This window comes from Cherax quadricarinatus, chromosome 22 (genome assembly GCF_038502225.1).
Source record: "Cherax quadricarinatus isolate ZL_2023a chromosome 22, ASM3850222v1, whole genome shotgun sequence".
Taxonomy (NCBI): Eukaryota; Metazoa; Arthropoda; class Malacostraca; order Decapoda; family Parastacidae; genus Cherax; species Cherax quadricarinatus.
This window is the reverse complement of record NC_091313.1, coordinates 29,199,351-29,219,975: the sequence shown is the minus strand read 5'-3', so window position 1 is coordinate 29,219,975 and position 20,625 is coordinate 29,199,351.

Below are 20,625 nucleotides of genomic sequence, written 5' to 3'. Positions count from 1 at the left end.
CAGGTCGACCAGCAAGGCAGGATACGCCTCCATACCGCCCTTGAAAGCAGGCTGGTCCCAGCAGCTGGAGTCCATCTCCACAGCTCACTTCCTTCCACATCTCCGAGGATGGCAACTCCTTCATAGTAGATTCTCCTGTCCTGGCACACCAGCCAGAATCCCTCACACACCACTGCAGCATCACCGCCATCTCCTCCTCTTGAGCTAGGCAGCATCGCAGCATCACAACACGGCCGTATCACAGCAGCACACAGCACGGCCACAGCATCGCAGCACAGTCCCAGCATCACAGCACGGCCGCAGCATCTCAACATCACCGCACGACCGCAGCATCTCAACCTCACAGCACGGCCACAGCATAGCAGACAGCATCACAACAGCCGACATCAGCAGTAGCAGGCTATGGTCAGTTGCTCGAGGTGAGGTGAGGTCACTTCAGGTCATCAACAGCAGGTGCGGTCACCCATCCCGAGCAACTGCGGGTAACTGGCGGTCCGCAGGCAATGGTCACAGAGGCTGGGTGACGCAGACAGACACCCACTACACTGGATGACAGACCAGGGCAGCAATACATCTACTGGGGCACATCAGCTGGGTGACTGGGCATATCAGCTGGGTGACTGGGCACATCAGGTGGACAGCAATCATAGGCAACTCTTCAAAGGGTGACAGTTGTGGGTGAGTCTTCCAAGGCGGGCTGGGTGACTTCTCATTCCTCTGTAAATATTCAATTTCGGCCAGTAATTGCTTCCCCCAAAAGTCTCACCCAAATACTGATATTCTCCACCATTTATCTCAAACCAACAACCAACTCCACCAAATATAATATTACACCCAAACAATTACTCAGACCCACCGTCTGAAAAAAGGTCAGTTAAGGTCACTAGGATTATAATATCACACTGATATTTACTTTAACTTTACACGCACAAGAAAAAAAATGGTAGCATAACATAAGTATAACCGAGCAGTCAAAAATAAGGCACATGGGACTGGTTCCTACTATAAAAATAAGAAGAACCACCACCGCTTAGACACCATGTCATGTAGGGGGGTAATGGAACGTACCGGATATAAGTGGGGAATATGGGAGTAAGGGATTATGTAGGCAGGGGAGAGGCAGGCGAGGTGGTAGGAGAAAGATGATTAGCGGAGGTAGGTAGGTAATGACAGGTCAGTGGTGACCACCAGGGAGATGCAGGCTCAACACCGCCTTCACGGTCTGGTGGGGAAGTATCAGGGAGATGCAGGCTCAACACCGCCTTCAAGGTCTGGTGGAGAAGTATAAGGGAGATGCAGGCTCAACACCGCCTTCACGGTCTGGTGGGGAAGTACAAGGCAGATGCAGGCTCAACACCACTCTCACGGTCTGGTGGGGAAGCATAAGGCAGATGCAGGCTCAACACCGTCCCCGTCACGAGATTATAACACAAAAATAACTGAGCAAGTGCACATGAAATGGGCAATCATTGCAAACGAATTTGGGCTCCTAGGATCTGCAGATAACTTTTTTGGGGGGGATGAGGGGGAGGGGAGATACACCGTCAGAATGAGTTACAAATAAAACGATTAGATAAGACAACGAACAATAAGAATTAAAAATTAAAAACGAAGTATTTGATTTCAGGAGGGGTTACAAAAGAATGTTGGAAAGATTTATAGCTAAAATTTGTCCTTACTTACTGCGGTCTATAAAGCGTCCATATATATCACATGACCACCGTGTTAACCATTTTGTATGTATTATAGAACACCAGCACCGAGGTATACAAATATAACCCGCAAGACACTCTTTATGAAACATAAAATGTTGAAAAGATCCAAATATTAACAACAAGACTAGCGTCGGAACTGAGATAAATGAACTACGAGAGGAGACTTAACGAACTGAAACTAATAACACTAGAAGAGTTAAGAGGCTGAACCAGGAGCTATGAATCAACCCACGAAATGCTGTCCATCCTTTGGGCTTTCTGATTATGGCGAATTTCGTATTTGCAGTGATTAAAAATAAGGAATCCAATCTAAGAGGGGTGAGTGCACTCTATCATGTGGACAAACTCACGACACCAGGGACCAGGTTGGCAAGCTCAAGTTGCAATATTCGTGATATATTTTTAGCGTGAGAATCTTAATGAGGTTCTTTTCAAGGAAGGGGAATCCTTGGTGTCAACAGTGAGATGACCCCGCTGTTTACCTTAGCCAGTAAGGTGGCCAAATCTCCTCGCTCCTGGTCCTGAACTTACACCTGGGGGAGGAATTTGGAGGAAGACCAATAGGATAGGATAGGAGGAGAGGCTAGGCGAAAAGGCTCAGGAAAAAGGCTTGTTGGAAAGTCATGAAGAAGTGTTTAGAAACTAGTAATAGGAGGAGCGAGGAAGCTAGGTGGAGAACCTAGGAGCAGATAATGAGAGACTTGTAGGAGGAGAGGTTAATAGGAGACTAGTAGGAAGAGCTAAGTTTAAAAAACATCTCTCATTTCTATCCCTTCCACCAAAAAAAAAATCGAAATAAAGGGCAAACCAAAATAAGAGTAATTACTATATCTGGACGTCACCTCCCTTGTGGCAAGCTAAATTAAAATCATTTAATTATAACACAGTGCGATCATCAATCACTTATTTATTTAATGTTTCGGTCACCTGAGAACGAAACTTTGTCGAAATATAAGCTATGAGTGCCTCTGTACTACCAAACCTGTTTCGCCCTCACACTCTCCATTAAGAAAGTCGACATTATCTCTGAGAAACTATATCCTTCTTGGGCGGTGTCGTTTTGCTATTGAGGGCCTCATAAGCTAATGAATTAGAATTAGCATCATCTTTCATGGATCAAACCTGAATGCCTCCCATTCTCCAGACGTTCAATGATCCATACGGGTTTAGCGTTTTCTTCCCCTCAATAATCTGGCAACCATTAGAGTTACTAACAGCTAAAACATAGCGTAAGGTAAGTAAACACAGTCGGCCTTGTGTATGCAAGGTCTACCAGACTTTTAGGGACCACATATTTTCTGAAGTCTATCTTAAGGGACCACATGACTTTTGAAATTTGTCTTAGGCAACACATGACTTCTAAAGTCTGTCTTAGGGACCACATGTCTTTTGAAGCTTTATAAAGACCACATGGCTTTTTTGAAGTCTCTTTTAGGGGCCACCTATTTTTTAAAGTTTATCTTTAGGGACCACGTAACTAATGAATTCAATCTTTAAGGACCAAATGGCTTTTAAAGTCTGTCTTGGGGAGGATCACATGGGTTCCGAAGTCTATATTTAGAGACCACATGACTTTTAAATTCTGTCTTTAGGGACCACAAGGCTTCTAAAGTTAATCTCTAAAAAAGTTAGCAGACGTCGAGCCTGTCTCTCTTGTCTCTATCTCTTTCTATCTCTCTCCAACCTGCAAAATTCGTAAAGTCTGTAGGAACTCAGAGTCTGTCAGTTAGTTACCGTTGCTATAGCAACCAATAACTGTGTAATGTTGTGAACGCACTCACTCGTAGGGGGAAGGAGGGGAAAGTGGAGTGAGCTGAGTGGAGAAGAGGAGGGAGGAAAGGGGTGAAGGGAAGCTGAGTGGATGCACTCACTCGTAAGTGGAACGGGAAGGAGGGAGGGAGATGGGGGGGTGGAAGGGTCTAAGGAAAGTCAAGATAAAAATATTTCGTCTATAAACCTTTTTTTTTGGGGGGGGGGCCTCATAAACGTAAACATTTTCCGAAAAGTTTAAATTGAAAAATGTTCCTCTAAAGGAAGTTTTTCCATTGTTAGTAACATCTTAACACGGAGACGGTGACAGGCAAATGTTTTGCTTGTGTACACAGAGTGATGTTACCCACAAATATATTACTCGACAACCCGCAGTAAAGGCAGTGCTAAATTCGGGACAAATACATTTGAATAGCATTGATGCAAATCTCATGCAAATATGTAAAGTATATATACGTGTGTGTGTGTGGCGTTATCATAAAGTACATGGGTTTATATGTTTGTAGCGTTTTCATAAACTGGTTAATTTAATAACGTCAAAAACAGCCGGGTAAAAATGGGTCACATAATAGTGTAAATAATCTCCGTTAAACGGCTGCTGTATATTAATATGCAATACCTCTGGCATACAAACTCTTATACTCACCTCCACATACTCACCTTCATACCCGCCTCCACATACTCACCTTCATACCCGCCTCCACATACTCACCTTCATACCCGCCTCCACATACTCACCTTCATACCCGCCTCCACATACTCACCTTCATACCCGCCTCCACATACTCATCCTCATACTCACCTCCACATACATACCTTCATGTCCGCCTTCACACACAAAAAATATACAATCATGACTATAATTATCCTGCATCCATGTTGTCACAAGTTAGATTATTACCTCGACGACCAAAACTACTGCATTTGCAGTGTGTTTCTGGCTAAGTGGCGTTAAAAAGATGAATGTGTTTTTTTATACATTACTAAAGAATACACACAGACACACACAGACACACACACACACACACACACACACACACACACACACACACACACACACACACACACACACACACACACACACACACACACACGCAGGATATATACATAGCTTTAAGAAGAGGTACGATAAGGCTCATGGAGCAGGGAAGGAGTGGCATAGTAGCGATCAGCGAGAGAAAAGGCAGGGCCAGGAGCTAAGACTCGACCCCTGCAACTACAAATACGTGAGTACAGATAGGTGAATACACACACATACACACACAATCGTAGCTCTCCTCTGGTGGCGAGTAAATTTCCCTGGGAAAGAAAAGGATGAAGAGGTGGATGGGGGAGAGGAGGAGGGGGAGGAGGAGCAGGAGGAGGAGGGGGAGGAGTAGGAGGAGGAGGAAGAGGCAGAAGAGGTGGCGCTGGTCTTGTGAGCCTCTCAGGTATCCGCCTGGGTCAGGCACCTGAAGTAGGGCAGTGCTGGTTACATCTTGCAGTGGCTCGAGAGTACCTCGTTCTTGCGGTGTTAACATCAGCTTATTATCATATGACGAAGAGCTGATTTTAGAGTCAGAGGTCATGCTGGTAAGTGAAGCTTACTTGCACTCCAGTTGGAGTACATCTATAGGAATATTTGTAATGATTTTTAACCCTGCTGGCTTTGTGGTAGTTATTCGTTAGGAAAAGAACCGTGTCTCGTGATGAGGGTGTTAATAAAATGATGACCCGTTCAGTATTTAAGCATCCGCTGGCCTATCCCAGCTAGAATTCGCACCCCATTTAAGGGAAAAAAACAACAACAAAGGATCACTACCCTTGTGTATCCTAAGTACCGATTTTAATTTCCTTACGGGTATATAAAAGATATTTTATAGAAGTCGGCTTCTGGCTGGAACAACAACACTTCCCACTTTCCCTGAGTACCATCTTTCTTAGCCACTCGGTAACTACTTGTTAAAACACTATCAGTCGCTTCACAATTCTGATGTCTGTCTTGGGCACCGCTAGGCGAGCTGTAGTAACCATAGTGTTATAGTCTCTCTCATTCTCTATCTCTGTATCTGTTAGTTATCATTTTGTCCTAGGCACATGTCGATTAGACACTAGGCCTGTTGTATATGCATACGTGTGTGTGTGTGTGTGTGTGTGTGTGTACTCACCTATTTGTTTGTGGTTGCAGGGGTCGAGTCCTAGCTCCTGGCCCCGCCTCTTCACCGGTTGCTACTAGACCCTCTCTCTCCCCGCTCCATGAGCTTTATCAAACCTTGTCTTAAAACTGTGTATGGTTCCTGCCTCCACTACGTCATTTTCTAGGCTATTCCACTGCCTTACAACTCTATGACTGAAGAAATACTTCCTACTATCTCTCTGACTCATTTGTGTCTTCAACTTCCAACTGTGGCCTCTTGTTTCTGTGTCCCCTCCCTGGAACATCCTGTCCTTGTCCACCTTGTCTATTCCACGCAGTATTTTATATGTCGTTATCATGTCTCCCCTGACCCTCCTGTCCTCCAGTGTCGTCAGGCCGATTTCCCTTAATCTTTCTTCATAGGACATTCCCCTTAGCTCTGGAACTAACCTTGTTGCAAACCTTTGTACTTTCTCTAGTTTCTTGACGTGCTTTATCAAGTGCGGGTTCCAAACAGGTGCTGCATACTCCAGTATGGGCCTGACATACACGGTGTACAGTGTGTGTGTGTGTGTGTGTGTGTGTGTGTGTGTGTTTGTGTGTGTCTGTCTGTCTGTCTCACACCAAGACCCACAACACTTTTGCGTGAAGAGTCTCTCCCTACTGAGATAATAGAACGCTTAATGTTAATCCTGCACATCATGAAGCCGAGCTGCTGTGTCCTTCTGTGTCCTCTCAGGAAACTCCTCGGAGTCCTTCAAGTAAAACCCATCAAGCTCCTCCAACTTTCGAAATAGAGAATTTAATTAATGCCATTAAAGGATGCCGCCTGATTCTGACATTTAAAAAAATCTTCAATACACAATTAACAACACAGACGACAAATTGTTAATGGCCAGTATTAACAGAACCATCTATTTAGTTTATTTGTATTTGTTAAAGGAAAGATAATTTAATCGCCAAAGCGTGAAATATTAAAATGAATGAAACATGGCAGGACAAGACTTTATCATGGCAGCTCTTCTCTCTAAGGCCAACTATCTCTGTGAATACAACTCAGGGAGTGCCGCTCAGTGAGCACACACACCGAGTACAAGAGAGTGAGTACACACACACACACACACACACACACACACACACACACACAAACATGCGCACCAATCTGTATCGACCCCCCTTGCAATTCAGTGCTTCAAGCACACTCAAAGCACGAGAGCTGATTAATGTATCGACACTAACTGCACTCCAACATTCCCAGGTAAACATCAGCGTGTTGGGGGAAAGTGTAGCACCACCACCACCACAGTTACCCATTTCCATCACTCCCCCTCCCACTCACACTACTTCCTCTCCCCTCACACTATCTCCCTCCCCACCCCACCTTGTTTCGACGTGACCAAGCCATGTCGACAGGTATTGCTCACACACCGTTATACTGTAGCTAGTGAACCAATAGGCTTGATAACACCCCGGCGTCCTATGTCAACAAAGGGCTCCGGCCTCATCTCCATATGTAAACAGCTTCAGCAACTAACCGACATGCTAAGACAGCAAGAACCCTGCCTGGGATGCCCAGAGAAGTGAAACAGGAAATTCCCATATCATCAATATAAATATATATATATATATATATATATATATATATATATATATATATATATATATATATATATATATTAGTACGTTCAGATGTGTTTTTTGCTAACCACTGTTGTAAAGGGTGGTCATTTGAGTTACTATCACCTTCCTGTCAGTTTGAGCAAGTCCTGCCATACTCCTCTGAACTCTCTCGTTATCAAGGCTTTCTAGCCCACAGTACTGTCGCTCACTGGGTGTTTCTTGTTTTTCACATCATTCTCTGTAAATTCTAGAAACTGTTGTTCTTGAAAATCCCAGAAGACAGCAGTTTCTGAAACATTCAAACCATCCTGTCTGCCACCAGCAATTATTCCACTATCAAAGTCATATAGATCACATTTCGTTCCCTTTCTTATGTTTGGTGTTAACTACAACTCAAACTCTTGACTATGTCTGCATTCTTTTAGGCATTGAGGTGCTGCCACGTGATTGGCTGATTAAATATTTACATTATCGATCAGATGTACATGTGGGTCTAATAAAGTGTCCACTGAGTGCGTGTGTGTGTGTATATATATATATATATATATATATATATATATATATATATATATATATATATATATATATATATATATATATATATATACTATATATATATATATATATATATATATATATATATATATATATATATATATATACTATATATATATATATATATATATATATATATATATATATATATATATATATATATATATATATATATATATATATATATATATATATAGTACACACACACACGCACTCAGTGGACACTTTAATAATGTGAGTAGTCACGAAAGCGCTTGGAATTTCTCTATTCTTTCAGAGTGGTTGTTTTGCATATATATATATATATATATATATATATATATATATATATATATATATATATATATATATATATATATATATATATATATATATATATATATATATATATATATATATATATATATATATATATATATATATATATATATATATATATATATATATATATATATATATATATATATATATATATATATATATATATACACACGAACACGAGAGGCGAGGCAAACTCAGTACAAAGCTTCAAGTATATTTGATGAGGCCCAAGTGGCCAGAAGTCATTGAGGCCAATCAAAGTAGTCTAGGAGGCTGGGCCGCGAACCAAGCCTCGGCCCTTGCAAATCCAGCTTGGTGATTGTAACTCAGTGAGTACAAACACACACACAGGAACCAAAGAGGTTGCTATGTGTTGTGCATATGAGAGGCGTGCCAGGAACCAAAACTCCACCCCTTCCCCCCCCCGCAACCAAAGTGGGTTAGTACATACAAATTCTGAGATTCCTCTGACACACACTCATACATATTAGTATTTTAAGATTTTTTGCACTTCTATCGACGTTTCACTGCACTACCGAAGTTTCTGAATTCACAAGTATATTTTTATTTCCTTATTTTTTGCTTTCGCTATATCCAAATGCTTTTGCGATGCCGTCCAAAGGATGGATATGAGGTGCACAATAATTCATCCTGTTTCATAACTGTGCCTGTGAGTTTTCATCATTGTCAGGAACATTGAAACTTCAAAATTTTCAAGAGGATATCATTACTTATAGATAACATTTCAGCAAATGTCTATAGAAAAGTGAAAGGTTCTAGCAACGAATTTAATTAAATAATTCTCCAGATTCCATTTCTAACGTTGCACTGATATTTAGTAATAGAGTATTCACAAAGACAATATATTTCAATCTGTTCTGTTATTACTAACATGAAAATTGCCATCCTGTTTTAAAAGTCACTTTTAACTCGAGCTAACACGTTCCTTGATTAAAATGAAATATATATGCATATTCATTTCTAGTGATGAAAAAAAAAATCAGAAATCCTCTTTTCTGGTACAAAGGAAGCTACAGCAATAAACATAAGAGAATAAATATAAATATATGAACGACTTACTCAGCTGTACGAGAACTTTGGCATGGTGCTGAATTGAACGAATGTTATATATTACACACGTGTCTAGGTTTTTGAGAACTGTAGTAGCAGTCATAAGCGAACGAAGGTAATGTATTTACGTTAGCTTCTACAACAGCATTCAATGTTTCACTGATTATTGATTGTGAGGTGTTATGAAATTCGATGTTAAATTAGTCGTTAGGTAATGAAAGATTGGATATCAGATTGGAGGGAGGAAGTACGGAGAAAGTGAAAGTATTCAGATATTTGGGAATGATCTAGTTAGCAGATGGATCGATGAAAGTCGAGGTGACTCACAGAATTGATGAGGAAGAAAAAAGTGAGTGGAGCACTGAGGAGTCTGTGGAGACAAAGAATGTTATCCATGGAAGCAAAGAGGGGAATGTATGACAGTATAGTGGTACCAACGCTCTTATATGGGCGTGAAGCATAGTTTGTTAATGTTGCAACATGGAGAAGGCTGGATGCAGTGGAGATGTGTCTGAGGGCAATGTGCGGTGTGAATATAATGCACAGAATCCGTGACTGGAGATTAGGAGGAGATGCAGGGGTTACTAAAAGTATTAATCAGAGGGCAGAGGAAGGGTTGTTGAGGTAAATGAAATTTCACAAGTGTGGAAAAAATTTACTAACCACGTACTTTTGCAATTTACACGATGCCGCGAAATAAGAGCTCCACTGAATAAACGCGAGTAATACTAGAAATTCGTTAAAAATGTGAAAACATAAAAGCTTCCCCAGTAACATCAGTCTTACTTGAGGAACAGCTTAAGTACAAAATTTCCACTCGGTGTCAAGGAATATGTCAACATATTTTTTCCCCCCAGATGCTGAGACGCTGGCAGAGCAAGAAGACAAGTCGTGCCTCAGCACCTCCTCTCACCGGTATTATACAAAAACCACCGTATTTCTCATCCAGCATAGAGGAAAAAAAGGGACGTCTTGTATTTCTTGTTTTCCAAGAAGCAAAAGGAAATATAATTTTACGATACTGTATCTGTATTTGACAATATATATATATATATATATATATATATATATATATATATATATATATATATATATATATATATATATATATATATATATATATATATATATATATATGTCGTGCCGACTATGTAAAACTGGTCAATTAGCAAGAACTCATTTAAAATTAAGTCCTTTCTGAAATTTTCTCTTATACGTTTAAAGATATATTTTTTTCATTAATGTTAATGTAAAAATTTTTAATTTTGCACCAAAAGAATCTTAGAAAACTTACCTAACCTTATTATAACAAGAACAATTTATTTTAACCTAACCCAACTAAATATATTTTAAATACGTTTACAATAATTTAGTACTAAACAAACACAATCAAATATATTTTTTTCGTTAGGCTCAGAATGATTTTTGCGAAATTATTGCATACACAAATTTTCATTTGTCCTATATGGCAAGATGAGCGTTGCCAAGATTGCAAGTTCTGCCTATTCGGCACGACATATATATATATATATATATATATATATATATATATATATATATATATATATATATATATATATATCTCGTGCCGAATAGGCTGAACTTGCGATCTTGGCTTAAATAGCAACGCTCATCTTGCCATATAGGACAAGTGAAAATTTGTGTATGCAATAATTTCGCCAAAATCATTCTGAACCTAACGAAAAAAATATATTTCACTGTGTTTGTTTAGTATTAAATTATTGTAAACAAATCTAAAATATATTTAGTTGGGTTAGGCTAAAATAAATTGTTTTTGTTTTGATAAGGTTAGGTAAGTTTTCAAGATTCTTCTGATGCAAAATTATAAATTTATACATTAACATTAATGAAAAAAATATATCTTTAAACGTATAAGAGAAAGTTTTAGAAAGGACTTAATTTTAAATGAGTTCTTGCTATTTGACCAGTTTTGCCTATTCGGCACGACATATATATATATATATATATATATATATATATATATATATATATATATATATATATATATATATATATATATATATATATATATATATATATATTATATATATATATATATATATATATATATATATATATATATATATATATATATATTTGTATATATATATATATATATATATATATATATATATATATATATATATATATATATATATATATATATATATATATATATATATATATATTTGTATATATATATATATATATATATATATATATATATATATATTTGTATATATATATATATATATATATATATATATATATATTTTTATATATATCACACCGGCCGATTCCCACCAAGGCAGGGTGGCCCGAAAAAGAAAAACTTTCACCATCATTCACTCCATCACTGTCTTGCCAGAAGGGTGCTTTACACTACAGTTTTTAAACTGCAACATTAACACCCCTCCTTCAGAGTGCAGGCACTGTACTTCCCATCTCCAGGACTCAAGTCCGGCCTGCCGGTTTCCCTGAATCCCTTCATAAATGTTACTTTGCTCACACTCCAACAGCACGTCAAGTATTAAAAACCATTTGTCTCCATTCACTCCTATCAAACACGCTCACGCATGCCTGCTGGAAGTCCAAGCCCCTCGCACACAAAACCTCCTTTACCCCCTCCCTCCAACCCTTCCTAGGCCGACCCCTACCCCGCCTTCCTTCCACTACAGACTGATACACTCTTGAAGTCATTCTGTTTCGCTCCATTCTCTCTACATGTCCGAACCACCTCAACAACCCTTCCTCAGCCCTCTGGACAACAGTTTTGGTAATCCCGCACCTCCTCCTAACTTCCAAACTACGAATTCTCTGCATTATATTCACACCACACATTGCCCTCAGACATGACATCTCCACTGCCTCCAGCCTTCTCCTCGCTGCAACATTCATCACCCACGCTTCACACCCATATAAGAGCGTTGGTAAAACTATACTCTCATACATTCCCCTCTTTGCCTCCAAGGACAAAGTTCTTTGTCTCCACAGACTCCTAAGTGCACCACTCACTCTTTTTCCCTCATCAATTCTATGATTCACCTCATCTTTCATAGACCCATCCGCTGACACGTCCACTCCCAAATATCTGAATACGTTCACCTCCTCCATACTCTCTCCCTCCAATCTGATATTCAATCTTTCATCACCTAATCTTTTTGTTATCCTCATAACCTTACTCTTTCCTGTATTCACCTTTAATTTTCTTCTTTTGCACACCCTACCAAATTCATCCACCAATCTCTGCAACTTCTCTTCAGAATCTCCCAAGAGCACAGTGTCATCAGCAAAGAGCAGCTGTGACAACTCCCACTTTGTGTGTGATTCTTTATCTTTTAACTCCACGCCTCTTGCCAAAACCCTCGCATTTACTTCTCTTACAACCCCATCTATAAATATATTAAACAACCACGGTGACATCACACATCCTTGTCTAAGGCCTACTTTTACTGGGAAAAAAATTCCCTCTTTCCTACATACTCTAACTTGAGCCTCACTATCCTCGTAAAAACTCTTCACTGCTTTCAGTAACCTACCTCCTACACCATACACTTGCAACATCTGCCACATTGCCCCCCTATCCACCCTGTCATACGCCTTTTCCAAATCCATAAATGCCACAAAGACCTCTTTAGCCTTATCTAAATACTGTTCACTTATATGTTTCACTGTAAACACCTGGTCCACACACCCCCTACCTTTCCTAAAGCCTCCTTGTTCATCTGCTATCCTATTCTCCGTCTTACTCTTAATTCTTTCAATTATAACTCTACCATACACTTTACCAGGTACACTCAACAGACTTATCCCCCTATAATTTTTGCACTCTCTTTTATCCCCTTTGCCTTTATACAAAGGAACTATGCATGCTCTCTGCCAATCCCTAGGTACCTTACCCTCTTCCATACATTTATTAAATAATTGCACCAACCACTCCAAAACTATATCCCCACCTGCTTTTAACATTTCTATCTTTATCCCATCAATCCCGGCTGCCTTACCCCTTTTCATTTTACCTACTGCCTCACGAACTTCCCCCACACTCACAACTGGCTCTTCCTCACTCCTACAAGATGTTATTCCTCCTTGCCCTATACACGAAATCACAGCTTCCCTATCTTCATCAACATTTAACAATTCCTCAAAATATTCCTTCCATCTTCCCAATACCTCTAACTCTCCATTTAATAACTCTCCTCTCCTATTTTTAACTGACAAATCCATTTGTTCTCTAGGCTTTCTTAACTTGTTAATCTCACTCCAAAACTTTTTCTTATTTTCAACAAAATTTGTTGATAACATCTCACCCACTCTCTCATTTGCTCTCTTTTTACATTGCTTCACCACTCTCTTAACTTCTCTCTTTTTCTCCATATACTCTTCCCTCCTTGCATCACTTCTACTTTGTAAAAACTTCTCATATGCTAACTTTTTCTCCCTTACTACTCTCTTTACATCATCATTCCACCAATCGCTCCTCTTCCCTCCTGCACCCACTTTCCTGTAACCACAAACTTCTGCTGAACACTCTAACACTACATTTTTAAACCTACCCCATACCTCTTCGACCCCATTGCCTATGCTCTCATTAGCCCATCTATCCTCCAATAGCTGTTTATATCTTACCCTAACTGCCTCCTCTTTTAGTTTATAAACCTTCACCTCTCTCTTCCCTGATGCTTCTATTCTCCTTGTATCCCATCTACCTTTTACTCTCAGTGTAGCTACAACTAGAAAGTGATCTGATGTATCTGTGGCCCCTCTATAAACATGTACATCCTGAAGTCTACTCAACAGTCTTTTATCTACCAATACATAATCCAACAAACTACTGTCATTTCGCCCTACATCATATCGTGTATACTTATTTATCCTCTTTTTCTTAAAATATGTATTACCTATAACTAAACCCCTTTCTATACAAAGTTCAATCAAAGGGCTCCCATTATCAAATATAAATATATATATATAAATATATATATATATATATATATATATATATATATATATATATATATATATATGTATATATATATATATATATATATATATATATATATATATATATATATATATATATATATATATATATATATATATATATATATACAGTACACTTCAACGTAGTTTTAAATGGACAGGCTGCGCCCTCCCACTCTGACAACCTCCAAAGGAACACCCGACAACAAACAGCGTCTTATTGACCTCTTGTCGAGATACGAGACTTTTAGGAGACTTGATGGTGTAATAAAAGCAGCGAAATTGTTCCGAACAAAAGCAAGAGAAACAGTTCGGGAGCACTTCGTTCCTGTTGTGGTTACTGACCCTCACTAACCTGCTCACTTCACCGATGAAATGAAATTAGAAAAGCCCCACTCAGCACTTTCCTATTTATAAATAATATTTTGATCCTCCGTAAGCCATGCGTGTCGTATGAGGCGACTAAAATGCCGGGAGCAATGGGCTAGTAACCCCTTCTCCTGTATACAATTACTAAAAAAGAGAAGAAGAAAAACTTTATAAAACTGGGTTGCTTAAATGTGCGTGGATGTAGTGCGGATGACAAGAAACAGATGATTGCTGATGTTATGAATGAAAAGAAGTTGGATGTCCTGGCCCTAAGCGAAACAAAGCTGAAGGGGGTAGGAGAGTTTCAGTGGGGGGAAATAAATGGGATTAAATCTGGAGTATCTGAGAGAGTTAGAGCAAAGGAAGGGGTAGCAGTAATGTTAAATGATCAGTTATGGAAGGAGAAAAGAGAATATGAATGTGTAAATTCAAGAATTATGTGGATTAAAGTAAAGGTTGGATGCGAGAAGTGGGTCATAATAAGCGTGTATGCACCTGGAGAAGAGAGGAATGCAGAGGAGAGAGAGAGATTTTGGGAGATGTTAAGTGAATGTATAGGAGCCTTTGAACCAAGTGAGAGAGTAATTGTGGTAGGGGACTTGAATGCTAAAGTAGGAGAAACTTTTAGAGAGGGTGTGGTAGGTAAGTTTGGGGTGCCAGGTGTAAATGATAATGGGAGCCCTTTGATTGAACTTTGTATAGAAAGGGGTTTAGTTATAGGTAATACATATTTTAAGAAAAAGAGGATAAATAAGTATACACGATATGATGTAGGGCGAAATGACAGTAGTTTGTTGGATTATGTATTGGTAGATAAAAGACTGTTGAGTAGACTTCAGGATGTACATGTTTATAGAGGGGCCACAGATATATCAGATCACTTTCTAGTTGTAGCTACACTGAGAGTAAAAGGTAGATGGGATACAAGGAGAATAGAAGCATCAGGGAAGAGAGAGGTGAAGGTTTATAAACTAAAAGAGGAGGCAGTTAGGGTAAGATATAAACAGCTATTGGAGGATAGATGGGCTAATGAGAGCATAGGCAATGGGGTCGAAGAGGTATGGGGTAGGTTTAAAAATGTAGTGTTAGAGTGTTCAGCAGAAGTTTGTGGTTACAGGAAAGTGGGTGCAGGAGGGAAGAGGAGCGATTGGTGGAATGATGATGTAAAGAGAGTAGTAAGGGAGAAAAAGTTAGCATATGAGAAGTTTTTACAAAGTAGAAGTGATGCAAGGAGGGAAGAGTATATGGAGAAAAAGAGAGAGGTTAAGAGAGTGGTGAAGCAATGTAAAAAGAGAGCAAATGAGAGAGTGGGTGAGATGTTATCAACAAATTTTGTTGAAAATAAGAAAAAGTTTTGGAGTGAGATTAACAAGTTAAGAAAGCCTAGAGAACAAATGGATTTGTCAGTTAAAAATAGGAGAGGAGAGTTATTAAATGGAGAGTTAGAGGTATTGGGAAGATGGAAGGAATATTTTGAGGAATTGTTAAATGTTGATGAAGATAGGGAAGCTGTGATTTCGTGTATAGGGCAAGGAGGAATAACATCTTGTAGGAGTGAGGAAGAGCCAGTTGTGAGTGTGGGGGAAGTTCGTGAGGCAGTAGGTAAAATGAAAGGGGGTAAGGCAGCCGGGATTGATGGGATAAAGATAGAAATGTTAAAAGCAGGTGGGGATATAGTTTTGGAGTGGTTGGTGCAATTGTTTAATAAATGTATGGAAGAGGGTAAGGTACCTAGGGATTGGCAGAGAGCATGCATAGTTCCTTTGTATAAAGGCAAAGGGGATAAAAGAGAGTGCAAAAATTATAGGGGGATAAGTCTGTTGAGTGTACCTGGTAAAGTGTATGGTAGAGTTATAATTGAAAGAATTAAGAGTAAGACGGAGAATAGGATAGCAGATGAACAAGGAGGCTTTAGGAAAGGTAGGGGGTGTGTGGACCAGGTGTTTACAGTGAAACATATAAGTGAACAGTATTTAGATAAGGCTAAATAGGTCTTTGTGGCATTCATGGATTTGGAAAAGGCGTATGACAGGGTGGATAGGGGGGCAATGTGGCAGATGTTGCAAGTGTATGGTGTAGGAGGTAGGTTACTGAAAGCAGTGAAGAGTTTTTACGAGGATAGTGAGGCTCAAGTTAGAGTATGTAGGAAAGAGGGAAATTTTTTCCCAGTAAAAGTAGGCCTTAGACAAGGATGTGTGATGTCACCGTGGTTGTTTAATATATTTATAGATGGGGTTGTAAGAGAAGTAAATGCGAGGGTCTTGGCAAGAGGCGTGGAGTTAAAAGATAAAGAATCACACACAAAGTGGGAGTTGTCACAGCTGCTCTTTGCCGATGACACTGTGCTCTTGGGAGATTCTGAAGAGAAGTTGCAGAGATTGGTGGATGAATTTGGTAGGGTGTGCAAAAGAAGAAAATTAAAGGTGAATACAGGAAAGAGTAAGGTTATGAGGATAACAAAAAGATTAGGTGATGAAAGATTGAATATCAGATTGGAGGGAGAGAGTATGGAGGAGGTGAACGTATTCAGATATTTGGGAGTGGACGTGTCAGCGGATGGGTCTATGAAAGATGAGGTGAATCATAGAATTGATGAGGGAAAAAGAGTGAGTGGTGCACTTAGGAGTCTGTGGAGACAAAGAACTTTGTCCTTGGAGGCAAAGAGGGGAATGTATGAGAGTATAGTTTTACCAACGCTCTTATATGGGTGTGAAGCGTGGGTGATGAATGTTGCAGCGAGGAGAAGGCTGGAGGCAGTGGAGATGTCATGTCTGAGGGCAATGTGTGGTGTGAATATAATGCAGAGAATTCGTAGTTTGGAAGTTAGGAGGAGGTGCGGGATTACCAAAACTGTTGTCCAGAGGGCTGAGGAAGGGTTGTTGAGGTGGTTCGGACATGTAGAGAGAATGGAGCGAAACAGAATGACTTCAAGAGTGTATCAGTCTGTAGTGGAAGGAAGGCGGGGTAGGGGTCGGCCTAGGAAGGGTTGGAGGGAGGGGGTAAAGGAGGTTTTGTGTGCGAGGGGCTTGGACTTCCAGCAGGCATGCGTGAGCGTGTTTGATAGGAGTGAATGGAGACAAATGGTTTTTAATACTTGACGTGCTGTTGGAGTGTGAGCAAAGTAACATTTATGAAGGGATTCAGGGAAACCGGCAGGCCGGACTTGAGTCCTGGAGATGGGAAGTACAGTGCCTGCACTCTGAAGGAGGGGTGTTAATGTTGCAGTTTAAAAACTGTAGTGTAAAGCACCCTTCTGGCAAGACAGTGATGGAGTGAATGATGGTGAAAGTTTTTCTTTTTCGGGCCACCCTGCCTTGGTGGGAATCGGCCGGTGTGATAATAAATAAAAAATTTTGATCAGTATTCAGCCTTCAGATATAGAAAGAAAATGTTACTTTTATGAAATCATTGTGGTTTTAGCACTACGAAAACCCACACGGGCTTGATCATATATGAAGTAACAGAATGAATATTTTTATATTTTTCGGCAGGAATCTGTATCTTACACACACACACACACACACACACACACACACACACACACACACACACACACACACACATACACACACACACACACACACACACACACACACACACACACACACACACGACAGCTGACAAAAATATACTAGAATCATTCGAATATGAAGCGAAGAGGGCGTACCTAAATGAGAGAGACGAGTTTGTGTCTTGCTACTAGCAGACGCGAGATCAAGACTCCATAACTCTGTGCTGGAAGGTCCCAACGAACTTTAATCTTCACCTAATAATAATAATAATAATAATAATAATAATAATAATAATAATAATAATAATAATAATAATAATAATAATAATAATAATAATAATAAGCGTAGCAAAACTTTTCAGAAACTCGGAATACTCAGAAAAAAAAAAAATGTTACGAGGTAGAGTGTGGATCGCAGAGGAAGGCTGTGTGTATGTAATGCTCCCTGCTTCACCAATCTTGTTTTATGGGAAAAATATATCAGGAGAGGAAAAAATTAATCGGGTTTAGATATCACGAGAGGAGAGAGAGAGAGAGAGAGAGAGAGAGAGAGAGAGAGAGAGAGAGAGAGAGAGAGAGAGAGAGAGAGAGAGAGAGAGAGAGAGAGACGGAGAGAGATAGAGAGAGAGATAGAGAGAGAGAGAGAGAGAGAGAGAGAGAGAGAGAGAGAGAGAGAGGGCACTCCACAATCAATAGCATCCCACCCACCCACACCACCTCCGGGCGACCTAACTTTAGCTGGTCCTTCACAGGCTCCCAGCTGCGTCTTTAACATACATACTGGGGTCTTACTGTACATGCTTTATATTTTTTTTTTAAGTGCTTCCCTAAATTTCTACATTCTCTCTCTCTCTCTCTCTCTCTCTCTCTCTCTCTCTCTCTCTCTCTCTCAGGAAAACTTACCAGCAGATGACTTTCCCTTGTGAGCTCGTTGAAGGCAATTATCAAATCATCATGCTAAGCACATACCCATTAGCTTCAACTTCCACTTGTAGGAAGGAATGACAGCTAAATAACGGTAATTTTTCTCTTCCTTGACAATGTTGTTGATTCATATGAATATCTTTAGCCAAGATCGGTATAATACTGCTAATACTCTGAAATAAATAAATAAATAAATAAATAAATAAATAAATATATATATATATATATATATATATATATATATATATATATATATATATATATATATATATATATATATATATATATATATATATATATATATATATGTCGTGCCGAATAGGCAGAACTTGCGATCTTGGCTTAAATAGCAACGTTCATCTTGCCTTATAGGACAAGTGAAAATTTGTGTATGCAATAATTTCGCCAAAATCATTCTGAACCTAACGAAAAAAATATATTTGATTGTGTTTGTTTAGTATTAAATTATTGTAAACAAATCTAAAATATATTTAGTTGGGTTAGGCTAAAATAAATTGCTCTTGTTATAATAAGGTTAGGTAAGTTTTCTAAGATTCTTTTGGTGCAAAATTAAAAATTTTTGCATTAACATTAATGAAAAAAATCTATCTTTAAACGTATAAGAGAAAGTTTCAGAAAGGACTTAATTTTAAATGAGTTCTTGCTAATTGACCAGTTTTACATATTCGGCACGACATATATATATATATATATATATATATATATATATATATATATATATATATATATATATATATATATATATATATTGTAGGTGATTCCTCAAAGAAGTTAGAATTCCTTGAACTTTCTATGCAAATAGATATTAAGAAACAAGACTTCCAGAAGACAAATATCAGTCAGGAAAATTCTTATAGAGGTGTTTCCTTTCAGTCATTCATGACACAGATCACCATAGTGTCTGATCTTCCAATAAGCTGCGAAATGACAGCATATTCAATCGTAACATCAATAATATAAATCATATGAGGCTCTACATTTTCTTGGGCAAATGTTAATTCTAAGTTTGGATCAGTTTAATGAAACTTCAGCGTGAAGTGCAATTGTAATTAGAAACTGAACGAGTTTCCAGCACAGGACACATTAACTTTAAAGCGTGCCTAAATTTAGAGGAACAATAATTATTTGACGAATTCCGGCGCTTATACTGAAAAAGTATGACATAAATACTTCGCATTGTGAACCGAGAGGGTAAAAAAAACAAGAGTTTAAAATAGAATTTATTTATGCTATGATAATAGGCATTGCTCAAAAAATACTAGACCATTGTTTTTTTTTTATGTCTGTTAGCCTTTGTGTATTCATAAGCTCTCGTGCAACCGTCCAAATTGATGGACATCTGGTGCACAATAATGTAGTCGCTTTGGTGTTAGAAAAATTATATTTTAACATATGATATAGTCTTCCCTTTAAGCAGTACACCTTTAGCGAGATTTTTAATCGTTCAACATTATTTTTTAATCATATTTGGCATCTTTCCCGACACTCAGGTGATTTGTCTTTCAAGAGAAATTTGCAAAATGAGAATTTTTCGTTCTCCTGCATGTTGCAACACTATATCGAAGATTCTTGCCTCAGCCTGATGCAGCCTGAGATGCTGTTGCTCCATGACGCGGTTCAGGGTTGAG